This window comes from Xenopus tropicalis, chromosome 9, assembly GCF_000004195.4.
Source record: "Xenopus tropicalis strain Nigerian chromosome 9, UCB_Xtro_10.0, whole genome shotgun sequence".
Lineage (NCBI taxonomy): Eukaryota > Metazoa > Chordata > Amphibia > Anura > Pipidae > Xenopus > Xenopus tropicalis.
The window spans coordinates 54157011-54173943 of record NC_030685.2 but is presented as its reverse complement, the minus strand read 5'-3'; positions in this window follow the sequence as shown (position 1 = coordinate 54173943).

Genomic DNA, 16933 nt, shown 5'->3' with positions numbered 1-16933 from the left:
GGAAATTTGGTAGTGTACTGCTGGGAGTGTTTGACCTATACAAGTGAGAAATCTCCATAAAACTATATATATTTGGTATTGGCACGTTCAGGAGACATGGGACTTTCCAAATCAGTTGTATTTTTGTGCATAAAATAATTTTTGTTTCTGGTATGTGTGTTTATATTATGAAAAATATGATTTTTAAAATTTTTTTTAGACATTTAGAAGCCTATATCTTCTTACAGAATTGGAATTACACAAAATTTCTACCATATTTTGAAAGCTTAGTTTGTCCTGAAAAAAACAATATATTGTTTTCCTGGGTAAACTAAAAGTCCCCCCGAGAAAAGGTCCCTAAAGTAAAAACAGTGCAAAGTTCCACTTTGGTCCAAAACGGCTGGCAGTGAAAAGGTTAAATGACAGAGTGAATTATTTGCTATGTAAACAGTATAATTTAGAAATAAAAAGTATACCACTAAAAGCATTTGGATGCGGCCCCAATTTTATAGCATGGATAAAAATTTTGTACAAGGCACCCCAAGCCCAAATCAGAGTGAATAACCTTATCTCTCCACCCTTTAGTCTACACAGGGGAACACGCCAGGGGTGCCCCCTCTCCCCACTCTTGTTCGCTATGGCAATAGAGCCACTAGCGATAGCCATTCGACACTCTACCAATATCAGCGGGTTCAGACTCCGTAACATTGAAGAGCGTATAGCTTTATATGCGGACGATATCCTATTATTCCTAGCTGACCCACATCACTCATTGCAAGAAATTCTTAAAATTGTGCAAGAATTCGGTTCATACTCTGGGCTGCGGGTAAACTGGGACAAGTCTCAAATAATGCCGGTAGATACAATCCCACCTGTAGATAGGCCAATGACTAACCAACTAACCTGGGCAGACGAAATCAAATACCTAGGTATCATAATATCCCCACTATTTCTCCTTGTTCCAAGAGCAGAACCTAGAACCACTATACATCAACTTTACCTCTGCAACTGATACCTGGCAAAAGCTCCCACTAACGCTATGGGGGAGAATAAATTTATTTAAAATGATATTTCTCCCCAAATTCTTGTACTTTCTCCGGAATGCACCAACTACAATCCCCAAAAAGTTCTTCAGCAAAATAAATGGAACCATTTCCTCCTTCCTATGGGCAGGCAAACAACCAAGGTTTTCATGGAAATCACTTACTGCACCTCTGGGGAAAGGTGGCCTCCAACTACCCGATATGTATCTATATCATATAGCGGCCCAACTATCCCATCTACACCCTTGGTTTCTCCCAGATGCAGAAGACCCCAATATGGCATTAATAGCCACTATCCTGGGCTCATTGGAAGCAATGACACACTGTCCCTTACGCAGACTATGCGATTCCAACCCACTACCACCGGTACTATTAGCAACTTATCAATCCTAGCAAACTGCTCGGAAGTTAACTAAATCCACCCCATACTTACTAGCTCCCCATACACCACTATGGGGTAACTCCCACTTTATGCACTTCCGAAACTTGGAAGATTTTATATATTGGCCCAAAATGGGTATTAAAACCCTGGGGCAAATTCTGCACAATGATACTTTAATGTCACTGCCACAACTCTTGGAACAATTGCCAAACCTGAAAATTGAGCAATTCCGGTACATGCAACTTAGACATGCATTCAAAGCTCAGTTTGGTTCATATCGAATAAAATACCAGAGCTATCCTATTGATTCGATACTTAGAAACTCTAACCCCAAAAAACTGGTATCAAATCTGTACAATATACTACAAGATACCATTAAATCTCCCTTTGAGAGGGCACTTGTTAAATGGCGCCAATCCGCCCCAACCATTACAGATGAGCAGTGGGAAGAAGCCACAGATTCTGCATATAGCTTTTTAATATCCACCAGGGACAAACTGATAAACTTTAAAATCCTGCACCAATTCTACTACACCCCTGTTAGATTGAACAGAATATACTCTGATAGAACATCAGAATGCCCCAGGTGTCAAGAGGTCCAAGCCAATTTTCATCATGTCATATGGTCCTGTCCTCAGATCCAGAAATACTGGAAAGGAATTATGAAGTGTCTAAATGATAACTTAGCCATACCGCATATTCTGGCAATTGAATTCTGTATATTCGGGGTAATGGATGAAGTCATACCACTTAATAAAACCCGTATACTGTGTAGATCGCTGTTATTTTACGCTAAAAAGAATATAATTCTCAATTGGCTGAAACCCACCTCCCCCACTATCTCTCAATGGCTGAACCTAGTAAACAAAATGCTGCCAATTATTAAGTTAACGTATGAAGCTAGAGGAATCCCCGACAAATTTGATAGAGTTTGGGGCACATGGGTTGATATCTATCCTACAGTCTAAACATTGCTGGCTAGAACCTGTTCCATAAGGTTAATGGAGAAATGCCTCTATTACTACTATATTGTATAAAGGAAAACCGATAACACATCATGGCTGAAACCTGTTTAATGTGCAATCTCTAGGTAACCTGGTACAATTTATACTCTGTATAGATATCCTCTGTATACTGACGATTCAATACGCTGTACAAGAAACGATTGTTAGGAATGTTAAATGTCTTGTTTGTTTTGAAACAAAATAAATAAATACTTTAAAAAAAAAAAGAAAAAAAGAAATAAAAAGTATACCATAAAAATCATGTCAGTATCCCTTTAAGGGTATTTACAGACCGTCAGATTTTGTTTTAGCGCTAAAAGTTGCAGAAAAAAATCTAGAATTTTTCGAGATTTTCTATGCAAAAAAATCAAAATCCGACAATGCCCCAGCTAAAACCTGCCGAGATCATTTAGAAGTCAAGGGCAGATATCCTCCCTTCCCTGGAGGATGCTTCTTTTGCTTCAAAACTTTAGAGGCTTTAGATTTTTGATGCTGGTTTTTTGTTCGACAATTCAAAAATTAGAGGTTTCGGTGCAAGAATTTGAAAAAAATCGCAGTTTCGCAACTTTTCTCACACAGGCTTTTTCAGTTCAGACTGTCAGACATTTTTGGAAATTAGTTTATTTAAATTTTTAAAACTAAACAAAATGAGAAATGTAAGAGATTTAGTAAATGTGCCCCTAAGTCACTTAAGTATCATTTAAACATCAAATAAACACAATAGGATTGTTTTGGCTCCAATAAGGATTCATTATATCTTAGTTGGGATCAAGTACAGGTACTGTTTTATTATTACAGAGAAAAAGGAAATAATTGTTAAACATTTTAATTATTTGATTAAAACTGAGCCTATGTGCTATGGTCTGCTTGTAATTTAGAGCTTTCTGGGTAAGGGTTTTCAAGATAACAGATCCTATAGCTGTATAAAGCATTTTTTATTTTGTTAGGATGACATTTCTTACATTCTGGCAGGTGGAAAGTACTAAACAATGTATCTGCCACTGTAGCATGTACGGATAGGGTTTTCTGATAGATAAGAGTGTTAACATGGTCAAGTTTCCTTAGAGTTTTTATTGGGTCACCCGTTATTTGTCCGTTGTTCAGTTTTATGAAAATTTTTTTTAGTTGTAATATTGGTGTGTAGGCAGCAATCCCAGTGCATTGTGCCTGAATCTGGGCTTTTAGAAAGAGCCAGCGCTACATAATAAAACTGCTTTCAAATAAGCTACTGTTTCTCCTACTCCATGTAACTGGTCGTTACATGAGCTGTACTTGGATTTTTACTATTGTTTGCTATTTTGATATCTATCACTAGGTAATCAACTTAAGCTTTCTCTCCAATGTGGTTAATTACTTTTTACAGCAGTAGCATAAGCTTCCACTATCATTGCTTGTAAATCCATGCTCCCTACCAGCTCTTAGATAGGAGAGCAGGTGGTTAGCAGGAATTTACAGTACAGGTATGTGATCCCTTATCCAGAAACCCGTTATCCAGAAAGTTCTGAATTACAGAAAGGCCGTCTCCCATAGACTATGTCATTTTTTCGGAAATTTTGCCGGTGCCACGTGCAAGTTTAGGGAGACAGCGGGAGCTTAGGGAGCTAAATGCGTGGCTAAAGTCTTGGTGTAGGAAGGAAGGGTTTGGGTTCCTAGAGCACTGGGCTGACTTTTCCTTGGGGTACAATCTATACAGTCCTGACGGATTGCACCTCAATGGAAGGGGGTCTGCTGTGCTAGGGGAGAGAATGGTTAAGAGGTTGGAGGAGTGTTTAAACTAGACAAGGGGGGGGTGGGTGAGCTAGAATTCCATGGGAAAATTAGTGTAGACGGGGTAGGGGGACTAGCAAAGGGTTGTGGGGGAGGAGTGAGGGGGGCATATAGTTTATCAGATAAGGAGCTTCCGTTACAAGGAAAGCAGTCTCATAATTGCCTTAGCTCTAATTCTCCCTTAGCTAATGTAAACATCAGAGGGAGAAGTAATCATCTCCGCTGCATGCTGGCTAATGCGCGTAGCTTGTCGGGTAAATTAGGGGAGCTGCAAGCTATTGCATGTATTGAAAATTATGATTTAATAGGTATCACTGAGACCTGGTGGGATGATAAATGCGACTGGGCTGCGAATTTAAATGGTTATACACTTTTTAGGAGGGACAGAGAGATTAAAAAGGGTGGAGGGGTTTGTCTTTACGTAAAGTCAGACTTAAAGCCATGTAATAAAGACATTACCAATAAAAACGTTGAATCTCTTTGGGTAGAAATTTCAGTAGGGCTGAAGGTCACAAAGAAAATGATCATTGGTGTATGCTATAAACCACCCCGTATAGATGAGGGGGATGAGGCCCAGCTATTGTTGCAAATGGAGGAGGCTTCAAAACTGGGTCAAGTTGTTGTTATGGGGGACTTTAATTATCCGGACATTGACTGGAGTAATGGGGTGGCTAAGTCAGAAAAAGCTAGTAGGTTTGTAAATATGCTAAATGACAACTTTTTATTTCAGGAGGTTCAAGAACCCACTAGGAATGACGCTATTTTGGACCTGGTGATTTCTAATAATAATGAACTCATCTCTAACATTTGTGTGGGTGAGCATTTGGGGAACAGTGATCACAACATGGTCTCCTTTGAGATAATGCTGCAGAGACAGCGCTATAAGGGAGTAACTAATACGCTTAATTTTAGATGTGCAGACTTTGCCAGTATAAGGGCATCTCTGCAATGTGTCAACTGGGAAAGGCTTTTCATGGGGTTAGACACAGAAGGAAAATGGAACATCTTTAAAACATTACTTTGTAGGTATACACAACAGTATATTCCCCTTGTAAGCAAGGAGAGGCATCGCAAAGCAAAACCTTTATGGCTGAATAAAAGTGTTAGTGTTGAGGTTGGTAAGAAAAGACGTGCTTTTAGGGCATTCAAGTTAGCTGGGACAGCAGAAACTTTCATCAGGTACAAGGAAGCAAATAAAGCATGCAAAAAAGCTATCAAGCAAGCTAAAATAGAAATGGAAAGGGATATTGCAGCTAGGAGTAAAAAGAATCCTAAATTATTTTTTAATTATGTGAATAGTAAAAAAATGAAGCAAGAAGGGGTGGGAACTTTATTATCACGGGGGGGTAAGTTGGTTGATGAGAACGGGGAAAAAGCTGAAATTTTGAACTCTTATTTTTCATCTGTCTATACATCTGAGGAGCCAGATAATGAAGGCTTCCCTTGTAATATGCCCAGTTCTAGTAATTTAGCTACTGGCGCATGGGTCACTCGGGAGGAAATTCAAAAGAGACTTGAACATGTAAAGGTAAACAAAGGTCCAGGGCCGGATGGGATTCATCCCAGGGTATTATATGAGCTGAGCGCTGTGATTGCCAAACCTCTTCACATAATTTTTCAGGATTCATTGAGGTCTGGCATGGTGCCAAGAGACTGGCGGATTGCTAATGTGGTGCCGTTATTTAAAAAGGGATCCCGTTCTCAGCCTGAAAACTATAGGCCGGTTAGTCTGACATCAGTAGTAGGAAAACTTTTGGAAGGGGTAATAAGGGATAGGGTACTTGAATACATTGCAGTTCACAATACTATTAGTTTGTGCCAGCATGGTTTTATGCGTAACAGATCTTGCCAGACTAATTTAGTCGCCTTTTATGAGGAGGTGAGCAGGAACCTTGATGCTGGAATGGCAGTTGATGTCATCTACTTGGACTTTGCTAAAGCGTTTGATACAGTACCTCACAGAAGGTTAATGATCAAATTAAGGAATATTGGCCTAGAACATAATATTTGTAATTGGATAGAGAACTGGCTGAAGGATAGAGTACAAAGAGTGGTTGTAAATGGAACATTTTCTAATTGGACCAGTGTGGTTAGTGGAGTACCGCAGGGGTCAGTCCTTGGGCCTTTGCTTTTTAACTTGTTTATTAATGACCTGGAGGTGGGCATAGACAGTACTGTTTCTATTTTTGCTGATGACACTAAATTGTGCAAAACTATAAGTTCCATGCAGGATGCTGCTGCTTTGCAGAGCGATTTGACAAAATTAGATAACTGGGCAGCAAACTGGAAAATGAGGTTCAATGTTGATAAGTGCAAAGTTATGCACTTTGGTAGAAATAATATAAACGCAAACTATCTACTGAATGGTAGTGTGTTGGGGGTTTCCTTAATGGAGAAGGATCTAGGGGTTTTTGTTGATAACAAGTTGTCTAATGCCAGGCAGTGTCATTCTGTGGCTACTAAAGCAAATAAAGTGCTGTCTTGTATAAAAAAGGGCATTGACTCAAGGGATGAGAACATAATTTTGCCCCTTTATAGGTCCCTGGTAAGGCCTCACCTTGAGTATGCGGTGCAGTTTTGGGCTCCAGTCCTTAAGAAGGATATTAATGAGCTGGAGAAAGTGCAAAGACGTGCAACTAAACTGGTTAAGGGGATGGAAGATTTAAGCTATGAGGTTAGACTGTCGAGGTTGGGGTTGTTTTCTCTGGAAAAGAGGCGCTTGCGAGGGGACATGATTACTCTGTACAAGTACATTAGAGGGGATTATAGGCAGTTGGGGGATGTTCTTTTTTCCCATAAAAACAATCAACGCACCAGAGGTCACCCCTTTAGATTAGAGAAAAGGAGCTTCCATTTGAAGCAGCGTAGGTGGTTTTTCACGGTGAGGGCAGTGAGGTTATGGAATGCCCTTCCTAGAGATGTGGTAATGGCAGATTCTGTTAATGCCTTTAAGAGGGGCCTGGATGAGTTCTTGATCAATCAGAATATCCAAGGCTATTGTGATACTAATATCTACAGTTAGTACTAGTGGTTGTATTTATAGTTTATGTATGTGAGTGTATAGATTGGTAGGTGTGGGTTGTGTGTGCTGGGTTTACTTGGATGGGTTGAACTTGATGGACACTGGTCTTTTTTCAACCCTATGTAACTATGTAACTATGTAACTATGTAACATTATAAGCAAATATTCCTAATTTTCAAAAATGATTTCCTTTTTCTCTGTAATTGTAAAACAGTACATTGTACCTGATCTTAACTATGATATAATACATCCTTATTGGAGGCAAAGCAATCCTATTGGGTTTATTCAATATTTAAATGATTTTTAGCAGACTAAGGGGCTGATTTACTAACCCACGAATCCGACCCGAATTGGAAAAGTTTTTTCGGATTCTTTACGAATTTTTCGTTACCAATACGATTTTTGCGTAAAAACGCGAGTTTTTCGTATCCATTACGAAAGTTGCGTAAAAAGTTGCGCATTTTTCGTAGCGTTAAAACTTACGCGAAAAATGCACAACTTTTCGCGTAAGTTTTAACGCTACGAAAAATGCGCAACTTTTTACGCAACTTTCGTAATGGATACGAAAACTCGCGTTTTTACGCAAAAATCGTATTGGTAACGAAAAATTCGTAAAGAATCCGAAAAAATCGCAAAACATACGAAAAAATCGCAAAATACCGATCATTACGAAAAAAACGCAATCGGACTCCATTCGACCCGTTCGTGGGTAAGTAAATCAGCCCCTAAAGGTATGGAGATTCAAATTACGGAAAGATCCCTTATCTGGAGAACTCCATGTCCCATACCTGTATAAGCAACGTGACAAGTTACCTTTACCTTTTTTTTTCCCATTGGGATGGCATTTTCAATAATTTGCCCCTAAGGACCACCCTTCCTATAATGTAATGCTACTTTAAAAAGAGTGTACTCTTACTAAGAACATAATTGTTTTGTGCACTTTCTTGTAGTTGTATGTGGGGCACAAAGGGGGTATAATTTAGTCACCATCTTTTAACCAGTGGTTGAACTATTATGCTGTTAAGAGATATGGTAACCACTGAATGGCCTGACCAGGAAATGTATATATATAAGTATAGTTCTTTGTATTTGTGGAACTATTAGATTTGGCAAATAGACAACTCAATATCATTACAAATACACTCATTAACAAGTAGAAAAGTCAGGATATAGTAATCACAATGAGGAGGTCACACAGAAGATAGAATGGCTTTACTATTTTGTTCCTCCCGTAGTAGGCAGGCAGCCAGGTACACATTCTACTTTCTGTAGCAGCATTTCATGTAGGTAATTATATATCCACCCACATTCATACACACATACATATATTTGAAAGAATGAGGAGGTAGAGAAATGCCAGAGCAAATGCTATGGGGCTATATAATATATATACAGAGGTTTTTAACAGGGAATACAGTGATGATTTCATTCCTGCTAAGAAGTGATGCAGTATGTATGCATTTAGAGCAATAAACAGCTTTTTCAATTGCTCTCACACATCTATTCCCCTAGACAACGGTTACTAAGACATATTTCTAAAAGCACGAGACTCAAGCCTGAGATTTTTACTCCCCAACCTGATGATAAATCCTGCTGTAATCACTTACCCAGTGCTGCTAAAATATTGCTTTTTTTAATCAGTGCCTGTATCATGTCTCTGCTTGGACATTTTAAAGGCAATAATATAAAACCTTGTAAAAGATAATAAACATATATGGTTGGGAAGTGCATCGGAAAATACCATTTGATCACTCACACACTAGAAAAAGTGTTGTCATGGCAACCTGCCTTGAGGTATCTGAAAATCTGGCAAGTTTTAACATTCAGAACACATTTGCATTTCTTGTGCAGCCTTCAGAAATGGAAGGATTGTTCTACACATTTACTGTCTATTCCTACAAGAACAGGGCTGGCCTAAAGGAAAAAAAAAAAAAAAAAGCTTGCTGGCAGCCATAGCTCTGTATGATATACACTGCTCTGTCTAACAGGATGGTAGCTTCCATGCAAATATTAATGTGGAAAAGCCCAATCAAAATTTAGAAACTCTATACTGCGTGGTGATTTTGTAGGGGGGCAGTTCCTTTAACACTGGATGACACAACAGCTAAAAGAAAGGATATTTTATTTCAGTGTCTACTGTGAATGCACATTGAGATTCTGGCGGCATGTATATGAGAGTTCATTGCAAGGAGAATGACACCTCAGAGATATCAGTGATTTTCCCTTGCTAATTACTCTAGTGAGTCATAAATCAGCCACTGACAGGCACAAGGACCAAACCTTACCCTTTCCAGGAACAGCCCAATAGCTTCTATTAGGTCTTTTTTTTCTGTACCCTAATGCATGGATTCTTACCTTAGGTCTAAGCTGTGATGTTTGCCTGACATGGTGCTGAAACATTTCTTAGAGAAAAAACAGCGTAATTAAAAACTGAACCCTAAAAAGGAATCATCATCTTTTAATAAAATATCCACTTGTATATAATAAATCTGTTTATTTTATTTTTATTCTAATAACTATATATATATATATATATATATATATATCCCAGCTGCAGTCAGGTGATCCCAGTGGAGCCAATAAAAGGGCAACCATATGGGGGTTTTAACCTTGAAAGCAAGAAAGTTACAGGTAAAACTTAGTCCCTTGGCTAAATGTATATTGCAGCAATAGAATTCTTAATGAATCGCATAAGTCAGTGTAGGACGGACCAGAAGGGATGACTTTGACGCAGTTGGCCAGCTTGAAGTATATTTACAAACACAACACAAATATGACCACAGTGATTCCCATACCAGGGCTGCTTAGCATTTATAATTTCCTAACTAAAAAAAGCAATATCCACATTATAAAAAATATATGTAAATAATTTACAACACATGTATAGGTCAGCAAAGTGATTTATTTGTGCATAATATAGGGCATTATGCCTTCACGCAACGTCTCTTTCCTTAGCCCTTTCTCATGATTAACACACACAGAAATTAGATTTTAAGAGGTTAACCCAAAATTTAAATGATTTGTAAAGTGAAATGTCAACACTGACTTTCAATACGAATACAAATGTTTGTCAGTGCACCAACCCATGGCAACAATTTACTCCACTGTGTTTACAGTCAATTATTCATAGTTTATTAGATTCGATTTATGAAGTTTTATGAACTGCTATACCCTGATTTTAAAGTGATACTGACACAAAAAAACTTAATTCAAAACATTCAAAATATTAATTTACATTAAAAGTTCCCTATAGGTCATGTTGATTGTTTTTCGCTAATGGGCAGGGTCGGACTGGGCTGCCGGGACACCGGGAAAAATCCCGGTGGGCCCCGGCGGGCCAGACCCGACCCTTGCCGGTGCTACCCCTCCCGACCGCTCCTCCCCATACTCGTCAAATTTATGCGCCCAGAGGAGGACGTTGGGGGGAGCCCTGTGAGGGGGTTAGGGGGGCCCCTGCGGGGGGGGTTAGGGGACACGCCTGGCTGGAGGCACCTGCAGGGCCCCTGGGACAGGAGCCCCGGTGGGCCCTTCACCCCCCAGCCCGACCCTGCTAATAGGGCTGCTTTTGTAAGTAATTGTTACTTAAAGTTCCTAAACCTGACTGTTTTGCCAACCTGACTGTCCCTTCTCAGCCTGTCAGTTATAGCTTCTAATGCTAATGAACTCCTGCTGCACAAATATGGCAGCCCCCTTATAGAGGAACGTGAAGGATCAGATCAGACAATGTAAATACATCAGCAAATACTTTTAAAGCAAATTTATAAATAGTATGCAAAGCAATGATAGATGTAAAAAAGGTTTTATTTCCAGTGTCAGTATCTCTTTAAAAATTGAAATACAATGTGTGCAGTATTGAATTCTGTAGAACTTAAGATGTTCTTTAAATCTATGTTACTGACAACCTAAAACAGCCCCATGCCCAGTTATTGAATGTGCAGACTCAAACTTTATCTATCCTTGTAAAAGGTCATCAGCGCAGAGCAGCAGTTTATATCCGCAAATGTGGTCTAGTGGTCTCACACAAGGGTTTTGTTACACAGATAGGCAGCGATCGGGTTCCACTCAAATAGATTTGAAATATCACTGTGCAATCAGGCTGTTGTCTATTGCTTGGCTGTGATGCTTTGCTCTCTTCAGTTAATAGAATATTTTATGGTTCTCTTTAGTTTGCAATGCTGCAGTAAGTGCAAACCTAATGACATTTTTTATATCTGAAATATACAATATAAATATATATACAATTTTGCCCAACCAAGAGAATATAAATCTAAGCAACTTTCCATTACACATGAATTAAATATTTTCAAATTATTTGTAAATGTTATCACTACTGAAAGCAGTATTTGTCTGTAGTGTTATTCATAAAAACCACTAACTTTAGGAAAGCTTTGCAGATTGGTACTTTAGAGAGGAGTCTTTACCTGTGTTGGATTCATCAGAATGTGTACTTTCCTAAAAGATATGGTTTTCAGGGGTAACTGTACATTTAGGGGGTCTTACGGCACATAGGGGCTGATTTATCAAAGTCTGAATTTTGAACTTTTAAAAGTACGTTTTGGAAAAATTTGGATGAAATATGAAAATTTCTGATGTGCATTAATTGCGCAAAAATTCTTATCGTGGTCGTACAAAAATATTGTGGTACGACCCGAAAGTTTCGAAATTTTTGCATCCGAACGTTCGTAAATGGCGTGAAAAACTGGGGTGCATGATTTTGGAAGCCTCCCATAGGAGTCAATGACACTCTGCAGCTCCAACCTGGCCCAAGAAAAGTCTCCCATAGGGCTCAATGGCACTCTGCAGCTCCAACCTGGCCCAAGGAAAGTCTCCCATAGGGCTCAATGGCACTCTGCAGCTCCAACCTGGCCCAAGGAAAGTCTCCCATAGGGCTCAATGGCACTCTGCAGCTCCAACCCGGCCCAAGGAAAGTCTCCCATAGGGCTCAATGGCACTCTGCAGCTCCAACCTGGCCCAAGGAAAGTCTCCCATAGGGCTCAATGGCACTCTGCAGCTCCAACCCGGCCCAAGGAAAGTCTCCCATAGGGCTCAATGGCACTCTGCAGCTCCAACCCGGCCCAAGGAAAGTCTCCCATAGGGCTCAATGGCACTCTGCAGCTCCAACCTGGCCCAAGGAAAGTCTCCCATAGGGCTCAATGGCACTCTGCAGCTCCAACCCGGCCCAAGGAAAGTCTCCCATAGGGCTCAATGGCACTCTGCAGCTCCAACCCGGCCCAAGGAAAGTCTCCCATAGGGCTCAATGGCACTCTGCAGCTCCAACCTGGCCCAAGGAAAGTCTCCCATAGGGCTCAATGGCACTCTGCAGCTCCAACCTGGCCCAAGGAAAGTCTCCCATAGGGCTCAATGGCACTCTGCAGCTCCAACCCGGCCCAAGGAAAGTCATGATACCGAAACTTGAATGAATAACAAAACTTTTGTACACGTTGCGACAAATACAATTTTGTCACACCAAATGTTGCAAAGTATGAAAAAGTGGCAGAAATTAACAAAAAAATCACAGAAAATATGCACAGTTCTAAATGTTAGAAAAAATACGATTTTTTTCCATTCGTACTCATTCGGACTTTAATGAATGGGCCCCATTATACACAACAGGAGGTCTTATTTGCAGATGATGAGTTAGCAGCTGAGAAAATTAAAATGCACTAATTTCCATTAGGGGTCCTTACATATCACATACTTTGGTAAATGTATGCAAATTGTGCATTAAACTGTTCAGCAGACCTCTGGTGTTGATACTTGGGGTGATGTGTGTGTGTATTTGTATGTAAGAAATTGTGTGAGATAAATGAAGCAAATTTTAACAATTTTAAGCGATTTTCAGGAAAGTTAATAAATCCGTTAATTTTAGGTAAAGCTTTGCAGATTGGTACTTTGGTGTAGAAAGGCGTCTTTACCCATGATGGATTTGTCAAGATGTGTACTTAAATATATGGTTTTCTGGGTGTCTCTGTACATTTATGTCTTATGACACATAATACAAAAGCAAAGGGTCTTATTTGCCAAAAAAATTGGCATCTGAGAAAATTCACTGTGGTCTGTACACACCACATACTTTGGTAAATCTTTGCATATTGGGCATCAAACTGTTCAGTAGACCTCTAGCATTCATGTTTAGGGTGATGTGTCATTGTATATAAGAAATTCTGTGAGATAAATGCAGCAAATTGCAACAATTCCGGCAATTTTCATAAAAGTCATAAAAACCGCTAACTTTAGGAAATTGGTTCTTTGATGTAGAAAGGCGTCTTTACCCATGTTAGCTTTGTCAGAATGCGTACTTTCCAAAAATATATGGTTTTCTGGGTGTTTCTGTACGACACATAATACAAAGTCATGGGGGTCTTTTTGCAACTGAGTTGGCAGCTGAGAAAATTCATATGCACTAATTTTCATTTGGGGTCCCTACATATCAATTGGTTGAGTAGATCTCTGGTGTTCATATTTGGCGTGATGTGCCTTTGTTAGTAAAAAAGTAAATTCCACATACTTAGATAAACCTATACATATTGGGCATCAAACTGCTCTGTGGACCCCTGGCGTTCATATTTAGGGTGTTTTATCTTGGTACCTAATGCTATGTGGGAGATAAGATGCTGCAAAGTGGAAGCTTTGAGGTGATTTTTGGAAATGTCATCAAAATCGTAAAATTTAGGAAAGCTTTGCAGCTTGGTAGAAAGACATGGGTAGCCATTTTGAGTTCAGGGGAATGTGTTCTTTCCAAAAATTTACAGCTTTTTGGGTTTTTTTCTTTTTATATCTTTATCCCACATTAAATGATGTAAATGTGTTGATTTTGCAGGAGCTGAAATGACAGAAATGATAGAGCATATGGGGTATTTTCATTCCACATACTTAGTTAAACCTATGCATATTGGGCATCAAACTATTCAGTGGACCCCTGGCATTTATATTTAGAATGTTTTATCTGGTTACCTGCTATAGACTGGTAGCTTTGATGCAATTTTTCAAAAATTTCACATTTTTATAAAAACCGATAAATTTAGGAAAGCATTGCAACTTGGTAGTTTGGAGTAGACAGGCAGTTTTACCTATTCTGGGTTTCCACAAAATCTGTTCTTTCCAAAAACGTATAATTTTCTGGAATAAACCTTCAGTTAGTGGAATTTGTGGCCTTGAAATATAAAGTATGCAGCTTTTTGAAGCAGGAGCTTTGGAAATTTAGTAGTGTACTGCTTGTTTTTTAACTATACAAGTGAGAAATCTCCATCAAACTATAACTATTTGGTATTGGCGCATTCAGGAGACATAGGACTTTTTATGCATAAAATAATGTGTTTCTGATATTTGTGTTTATATTATGGAAATTATTTTTTTTCATTTTTTTAGACATTTAAATGCCTATATCTTGTTACAGAAGTGAAATTACACAAAAATTCTAGCATATTTTGAAAGCTAATGTTTAATGATAAAAACAATATACCCTTTTCCTGGCTAAACTAAAAGTCCCCCAAGGAAAGTCCCCCAAAGCAAAATGTTCAAAAATTTTCTGGCAATAAGTTTTGACGTGTCCAAATTGGCTGGCAGTGAAAAGGGTAACCCTAACATTTGGTAAAAACAAAACAAAAAACATTCTGAATTATTGGTCTAGCAAAATCCTTTATTCAAAATTAACTGAAGCAAAATTAGTGTTTTTTTTTTTTATATTTGTCGAAAAAAATATTAAACGCTTTTAAATTTAAAATGATAAAAAATAGCATTTCAACAACAACAAAAAACAAATCAGCTAGGATAATTCACTTTAAGAAGCTTCCCACATCAGAAAAATATATCAACAGTTGAACAATAGTTTTAAGCATTAATATATGATGCAGTAAAGCAGTATTCCCCAACCAGTGGCTTGCGAGCAACATGCTGCTCACCAACCCCTTGGATGTTACTCCCAGTGGCCTCAAAGCTGGTCCTTGTTTTTGAATTCCTGGCTTTTGGATAAATTTTGGTTGCATTACTGCCAAACAGAGCCTCATGTAGGCTGCCAGTCCACATAGGGGCTGCCAAATCACTTATAAGAGCCCACATTTGTAACCCCGGGAACATTTTTCATGCTTGTGTTGTTCTCCAGCTTTTTTTACATTTAAATGTAAAACCCTGCATTAAAGTGATACTGGCATGTTTCTATTAAACGCCATAGAAATGTTTTACTAGAGTTGAGGCACCAACAACAGTCCCCCAATCTGCTACAGCCCAGTGGTACTTGTGATTTATGAAGGGGGCCAAGACCTGAAAAAGCAGTGCTATTTTCTACTATCATGTTGCACTGAAGTCAGGGCCATGCTTCCACAGGTTGAATTGCTAATGAAAACAGTATTCCAGCCTGTGGAAGGACTGCACTGTGTGCCAGTGTGACTGAAGCAACTGAACAAGACCCTTAAATCATGTTGAAGTGTCATCTGAGGTAGGTAACACTGGACTTAGAAAGACTAATGGGCAGAAAGAGGTTGGTGCCTAAACTCCTCTAGCAATACTAACATATGCCTATGAATTCTTATAGGAACATTGTCTGTTTTGCTTTAAAGTGCCATGCATTGAGACAGGGTAGAAAGAACATCCCTGAACTGTAAAGCCTACAATCTAAATAGGGAACTTACAGACACAAATAATATGCTGCCATTTACAGTGATTAAGGCACTGGCCCAAGTAACCCAAGTGCCAAGATTGATTGTGCATACAGTGTTAGCGTTTTAAAAGGGTTGTGCATCTAACTTCTAGTATGTTATAGATTGGCTAATTTTAAGCAACTTTTCAATTGGTTTTTGTTTTTTCTTTTTAATAGTTTTTAAATTAATTTCCTTCTTCCACCTCTTTCAATCTTTCAAAGTGGGGTTGCTGACCATGGAAGCCAAACGACTATTGCTCTTTGAGGCTACAATTGTATTGTTACTGTTACCTTTTATTACTTACCTTTCTTATTCAGGCCATCCCCTATTAAAATTCCAGTCTCTCATTCAAATCAAAGCCTGGTTGCTAGGATCATTTGGACCCTAGTAACCAGATATCTGCCTGCTGAAATTCCAAACTGGAGAGCTGCTACATAAAAAGCCTACAAAAAAATCAAGACCAATTGCAAATTATCTCAGAATAGCACTCTCTACATTATATTAAAAGTTAAGTTGAAGGAGAACAACCCCTTTAAGAGGAAGGATTTGAGGCCAAGGAGTGTTCCTTATAGAGGAATTCAGCAATGGAGTTACAAAGAAGCAAGAGGGAGGGGTTTAAGCATAGAGATGCCAGTCTATTTGTGAGGTCTGAAAAGGTGACAGAAGACAATGAGCAACATACAGAGATGTGCCAAATAAAGGCATCTGGGCTAGATGCAACCCTCCAGAGTTTTATGGGCCCCCAGACAATTTTCACTTTAATTTTATCTTGTATCAGTTTAGGATTGTATATTTGCATCTAATCTGTAAGTTTAATGTATATATCCATTTATTGTATACAACACTGTGGAATATGTGGGTGCTTTATAAATACATGTTAATAATAATTCCAGTATTTTTGGTTACTGGCTATTATACTTGAGCTTGTATTTTTAAATCGTGGTATGGCTTTGACTACATTACACATTCCCCTTTTAGCAGAATGGTAGGACCAGACTGAATGAAAGTAATAAAAAAGGTATGGCTAAAGTTACAGGGTGGCATATACAACAGTAACATGACCCTTATTATAAATAATTGTCTAGGCAGGCAGGTAAGTT